The sequence below is a fragment of the Cydia pomonella genome, chromosome 22 (genome assembly GCF_033807575.1).
Source record: "Cydia pomonella isolate Wapato2018A chromosome 22, ilCydPomo1, whole genome shotgun sequence".
NCBI lineage: Eukaryota > Metazoa > Arthropoda > Insecta > Lepidoptera > Tortricidae > Cydia > Cydia pomonella.
In genome coordinates, this window is record NC_084724.1 from 3044560 (window position 1) to 3051459 (window position 6900).

Sequence of the window (6900 nt, forward strand, 5' to 3'; positions counted from 1 at the left end):
ATAAACAAATATTTATTATCTTCGCTCTGATCATACCTCATACACTTACCACTAGCCTACCTATTTACAATTTGAACACAAATCAGCTAACCAGTACGAAAAATCAACAAAAGCTACCCGGGAGACTTTACGTTTACGGTGGCACTCCACACTCTGCCACTACAATGTGTGTGCTGAGTAAGGTTGCCTTTATATTGAGGCGGGGATGGGGAAACATGCGAAAATCAACCAAATGTAGATCGTGTCATTCACGACGACCGTAATGTCATATTATTTGAGGTTAGATTTGACAAGTCTGCGCGTCATCGTGTATGACACAAACTATAAACGAACTTCTTGAAGTTCAATCGATATATGAGTTACTTCATTTGAAGATATAAATTTTGAATAGAATCAGGCGTTACTTTCGGTTTGGCTCATGGTTGACTGGTAGAGAATGCCTTCTTGCATTAAGTCCGCCAATTGTACTCTTCATTTATTGTGCAATAAAGTTTAAAAAAATAAATAAAACCAAGGCTCGGGACCGGTTTTTTGAAAAATTCGAATTAGCCCAATATTTTGAATTATTTTATACTCTTTCGTAGGACTGAATCACGCATTTACGTAACAACTTCGTATTATTAGATTGTCCCAACATGAATTAATAAACTAAAGAACGAAAAAAATAACGTTTAATACCGGTATTTTTTGTATGAAGAAAACACCGGTTTCGAGCCTTGCGGAAATCCATATTAATTAATACAAAAATATTCCTTTGCTAATACGCGAAAGTTAATCAGTCAACCAGTGCTAAGCTGTTTTACTTAATTGCGTATTTTTACATGCAATTAATGTTCCCACCGTCCCACCGCAAAAATAAATACTTCGGACGTCAGATCGTCAACATCTCCAGCATCTGAGGATGCCTTGTAGAGGCGAAACACATGTCGAGTATTGTTCGGGCTGCCGCGACACTGCAGCGCCTCCGTGATGTTTGCGGAGCGGCAAATTGATGGCTTTTATGCCGTAATCAGGAAACGGGCCGCCTCGATGATGAAACGTGTGCGCGGCTCCACGAACACCATCCTACAAACGCTGGCCGAGAGGTGGGACTCCCCGATACTGAGGCGATGGATGCAGCTCCATACCACAGCGGGGAAATAATATTTTTTTAGTCCAATTTATTACTAACATAGTTTCTTAAGGATTTACCCATTGTTACTAACATATTTAATTTTAATTTTTATCTTAATTTATATTGTATTTTAATGTATGGAATTTATTTTCTGAATTAAAATTATTGAATTGAATTGAATTGTTCTTTTAGTAATGGTTTGTATATTTATTTGCGTGTTTATTCTTGCTGTGGGAGAGTTGGAATATTAACTGTAAAAAATACGCAAGTATAACGTGTTAGCACTGATTGACTTTCACGCCTTTTCGCGAATAAGCAAAGTAATATTTTTGTATTAATTTACAACTAATACAATAAGGACCGTGCACGTTGGAGGGTCTGCCATCTTGTGGCCTAAATCGAAAACTTAAACATGACATTTACACTTCAGAGCTCCTGTCCTGCCCCCTATTGGTTGATTCCCGCTTGTCTCTCATCTTCGCTTCAGTGGATAGGTGGCCTTAGCTTAGTAAGACAAGCATATTTTTGGAAAAATCCTTTGGAACCACACATTATGATCAAGATTTTGTTTTTTTGAGTATTAAGTAGTAGGGAACCAAAATTAAATGCATCAACAAAGAAAACAGTGTAGAATTTTAACAAGTGACCCAATTGCTACGAGATTCTATATTTAAATACATTTTAGCCTCCAACACATCTACAAATTCAAGGGCGTCGCCAGGGGGAGACACGGGGGCAGCTGCCCATTCGAACAATTACTTCATAAATCAGAAAAATAAAAAATAGTGATATAATCAAGCTTTTCAGTCTAGTACCTTACTTAGGCAACTCAGCAAGCTTCGGTGCCTAAACGAATGAAATCCACTTTATTATATCACGATTGTATACAATACTATTTATTGTAAGAACAATCGTTAAAAAAATAATTGATTTATTGTGTTCCAATATCATAGACGACACTAAATCTATTTAATTTAACTGCTTATAAAAGACGACCTCGAAAAGCTTATGTCACAAAGCATCGTAGGTACCTGGGTCGAAATTCTTTTCGTCTTGTTTTGGACTACTCTGTCACGCTTGCATTTCTTTATTTTATCAAATAAATAAAAAACGAGTGATATTGTATGTCTTGTTAGCTGTAGATTACATTTACCATGAGAAAAAATAAAAACTAAATTTCATCTCATACAAAAAGCTACACTCCGTCACATTATTTCGGGACAAAAAACAAAACGAAAATAATTTTGACCCATCTACTTGTTATAATTATTTAACATATACAATAGTATATTAAACATAAAAAACGTCACCATAAAATGCACAATAATAACTAGAACTTTACAGTATGGCAACGAAAGACATAACTATACTTACATAACGAAGCTACTAAATTTTGTGTTACCAATATAAAATGAAATGAATTTTTAGATATTAAACTAATTTTTCGGTTTCAACTCACATGCACGTGTCACGTGTCTGTGTCGTGTGTGTGTGTGTGTGTGTGTGTGTGTGTGTGTGTCTCGCGCGACCTGTTTGAAGCGCGGCCGTCGTGAGCGCTGCTCGCACTGTTAGTGAACGCACTTGCGAAAGGAGACCTAGGCTCTCCGAAACATGTCGCGCGAGACTAAAAACAAAGAGAATTTGGTATAGAGGCGTATTGTCAAAGTAAATTTTGTAGTCAACTAAATTTACTGCCATCTTTCGACACAGGATTAAAACTCTAATAATGACATATGGCTATCTGACCCAATGTTATTTCACTGATATGTGTTAAATATCAAACGGTGTCGCCATCTACTCGAGTATAGGCCGAGGGTATATCGCCATCTATTCGAGCATAATTTTTTCTTGATACTTCGAGGCACGTATTTTTCTTAGACTTTATTTATCTTATACGGAGTTAAATCTTTGCTAAAACAGTGAGTGTAAACGGTAAAATTAGTTTAATGTTAGTATGTCTCACGACAGTTTAAACTTTCAGATGTTTCTCTGCCTGAATGTTGGCAACTTTCGAAAATATTTTCCATGTTGAAATTTTGGAAACTTTCAGACGACAAATCAGAGGGCGTAACGCGAACACCGAAGTACGCATATTGCGGACATCTTTCTATTTTACTCCAATTAAGTCGTAATTTGAGTGACAGAGAAAAATTGCCCGCAATTAGTGAACTTCGGTGTTCGCGGTAGGCCCTCAGTACCTCTATGAGTGCATAGTACACAAGGCTCGGAAACCGGTTAAATTCCAAACCGTTATCACGTACTTGGCACAAAACTTTTTTTTTCGGTTTTGTTCGTAAAAACCGTTATTTAGAAACCGGTTTTTGAAAGTTCTTGTCAGATTAACTTCTTCCTATGTGGGTGTGTTTGTTTACGCGGCACACCACCAGGCTAGCCGGCCGTCTTAACGCTCGTCGAATAAACCGGTTTATAGGTTTACAATAAAGTTCTTATAACGATCGCGCGGAGTAAAACCAGTATTTACCGCTATGTTTAAAACCGGTTCCAAGCCTTGATAGTACACATTTTACTTTACTTTCTGTCAAAGTTAAATGAGTGAATATATGACAAAAAATGTATAGGCAAATTGTTAAAATAAGTTTTCGTTAGTAATAATTTCTAAAGCCTAAAGTACACCTATATATTCTATATTTATTACATTTATACAACTTATAAAATAATTACAAATACTATTCGGCACTTTTTTATTAAGTATCTAGACTCGGCATTGACATGTCAATTATGACTAACAAATCTAAAAGTTCTGACATGTCAGTCATGACAGACATATTCTTAAAAATCTTGTCAATTTGCCAGTAATTGACATGACAGTCATGACTGACATATTCTGTCAAATATCTTGACATGTTGCCAGTAAGGCAGTATAAAGACACATATTATTACACTAATCCTAAGTTAGAGATCAAAAGAAGTGGTCAAAAATATAAAATATAAAGAAATAACACTAAAAACCGTAATATAGTGCAAAATATTATAGTCGCACATATTGTCAGCTGTCAAAATTATTGCTACAATATTATGACAGTGTTTTCATACGGGATATGACAGAAATAGTGGAGATCCGTTTTAGGCCGTCCCCTATCTGAATGACATCGCGCGTTCCTACTCCCCCGACTTGAATTTGCACAAGCTATCAAATTATTACTAAACTTGTGTACTTGCTCTCTAAGCTTAGCCATATCAATGTATGCAATAGTTCATAAACAATCCATAGTGTGGCGCTGTACGCGACTATATAAGCTTCTACATGTGTATAGATTAAATCACTTTTCTCAACTAGCCTTCAGTTAACATTAAATATAACTATTGTAATTCTCTGCTTTGATTCGGTCTCCATCACCTCCAACGCTGAACATATGGTTACACTTATAACTCACAACGCGGTGGTGGAACAACGCTAACACTTATAACTCACAAACTCACTATAAACTGAAATAAACAGTGGCCTATCACTCAAAACTCTCAAAATTCAAAATCGTACGTTCAGTTCACGGAGAATAATTACGCGCGAGTCGCGTCGAGTGTTCCCCGTCCGACGGCCAAGCGGCGACTGCCCCTCGTCGCCCGCGCGGATACCCGCGCGCCGGGGCAACACGAAGTTGAATAGTATCGATTTCACAAAAACTATTTATATAATTGAAAAATCGGCAGACGGAATGGAAGTGTACATCATTATTCACTATTGGTGAGATTTTCATGTCTAAGCGATGTATAATAAGGAAGTTTATACAGATTTTACATGAAGAATAGGGTTCACGGAAAAATTATTTACGTGTGATAGGGTATGTTTTTTGAAATATCAGTAGACCTAATTAAAGAACAATGCAATTCTGCCAACAAACTGTCTTGCAGTTTGGCAGAAGAAAACAAAATTGTAAAAGCAGGGTTTTTTTAACCACAATAAATTATTATTTATTTTTTATTACAAAGTTAAAATACGGTGTACAGAACTTTATTGTATAAACAAGATTCAAGCATGTTATGGCGACGTAGAAACAGCGAATTTGGCCTGGTAGCCCCTTAGGGGCATATTCGTTTTCCTAATCACAACATGACACCGAATCTTCATCTTCCTCGCGTTGTCCCAGCATTTTGCCACGGCTTATGGGAGCCTGGGTCCGCTTGGCAACTAATCCCGAGAATTGGCGTAGGCACTACTTTTTACGAAAGCGACTGCCATCTGACCTTCCAACCCAGAGGGTAAACTAGGCCTTATTAGGATTAGTCCGGTTTCCTCACAATGTTTTCCTTCACCGAAAAGCGACTGGTAAATATCAAATGATATTTCGTACATAAGTTCCGAAAAACTCATTGATACGAGCCGTGGTTTGAACCAGCGACCTCCGGATTGCAAGTCGCACGCTCTTACCGCTAGGCCACCAGCGCTTTTTTTCACAACATGGCACCGGATATGCCGTTAAATTAAACGGCTCCCCATTATTTTTATTACATCCTGAGTATATAAAACTTTTATAGGTCTTATAGTAACGTATTCTTTACATCATAGGATTGTCATTGTATTGAAAAGTTTTTCTAAGTCTTTGATAATTATTACATTCATTTCTTACGTATAATTTATTACAAGTGACAATTGAATGAGTTTTCAATGAAATTTGATATGAACATTCAAGTAACCTATTTCTATATCTGTTAGAATTTGAATTTACGTATTTGTATTATGAGTATTAAATTGATTTACATATTTGACCAATTCTATTGAACTCTATTATTTTTATATTCTGTACTTAATTAATATATTTTGTGAAACATACTAAATGATCATTCCAGATTCGGTAATATGTATTATTAACTTTACTATTAAGCTACTCTGGTAGCGCTACGTTGTAGCTTTGAGTATAGTTTTCCCGGTATGAATCAAACAATGCTTTCTTGAGGCATATTCACAATATGTCGTGATCGTGATACGTATTAGCAATGATTATACTCTGTATCTTTAGGTATTTAAATAAAAGTAAACAATATCTACCCTCAAATGGCTCCTTAAGCCAGTTGAGGGTAGATGAAAACATTACATGATCAAATAATGTAGGATAAAGTCAGGTCGTTCAGTGACAAATCCAGGCTTTTTTGTATTTGGTTGGTTAACCAATAAATGTTATAACTACCTGAAAATGTACAATATGTTTGTTTACTTTTATTTAAATACCTAAAGATACAGAGTTTACATTAAACAAAGATGTTGGCGTGTGATACACAGTCCGTATAACATGATTAAGATAATTTAAAAAAAAGTACAGTATCTAAAACATATAAAACAAAACTTATTCAATATATGGCGTAAAAACCAGCAATAAGTACAGTTGCTGTCAGATATATCTGTGCGGACAAGATATTTGTAAGTATATTGAAAATACCTTTATTATTTAGGTCTTAGCATAAATAAATATAAGTAAAGAAAGCGTGGTAACTTTTCTTACCAAAACGCGAGTTATTTCGTAGTCGACATCAAAGAAAACTGTAATGCTCAACAATTTTCAGATAATATTATAACCGGATTAACCGGAACTCTATTTTCAACTCCTTCTGCTTGTAATATTAGTTGTAAATTCATTTAGCAATAGCATTTTTCGTCAATCGCCACACTTGCGAGATCTGGTGTCAAGTAGCGGTACTGATAAATCCACTACTTGACGCTAGATGTCGCCTACGAAATAACTCGCGTTTTGGTAAGAAAACTGATGTATGAAGTTACCCTTCTTCCTTTACTTATATTTCTCTATGGTCTTAGAATGCATGTTATATTTTAG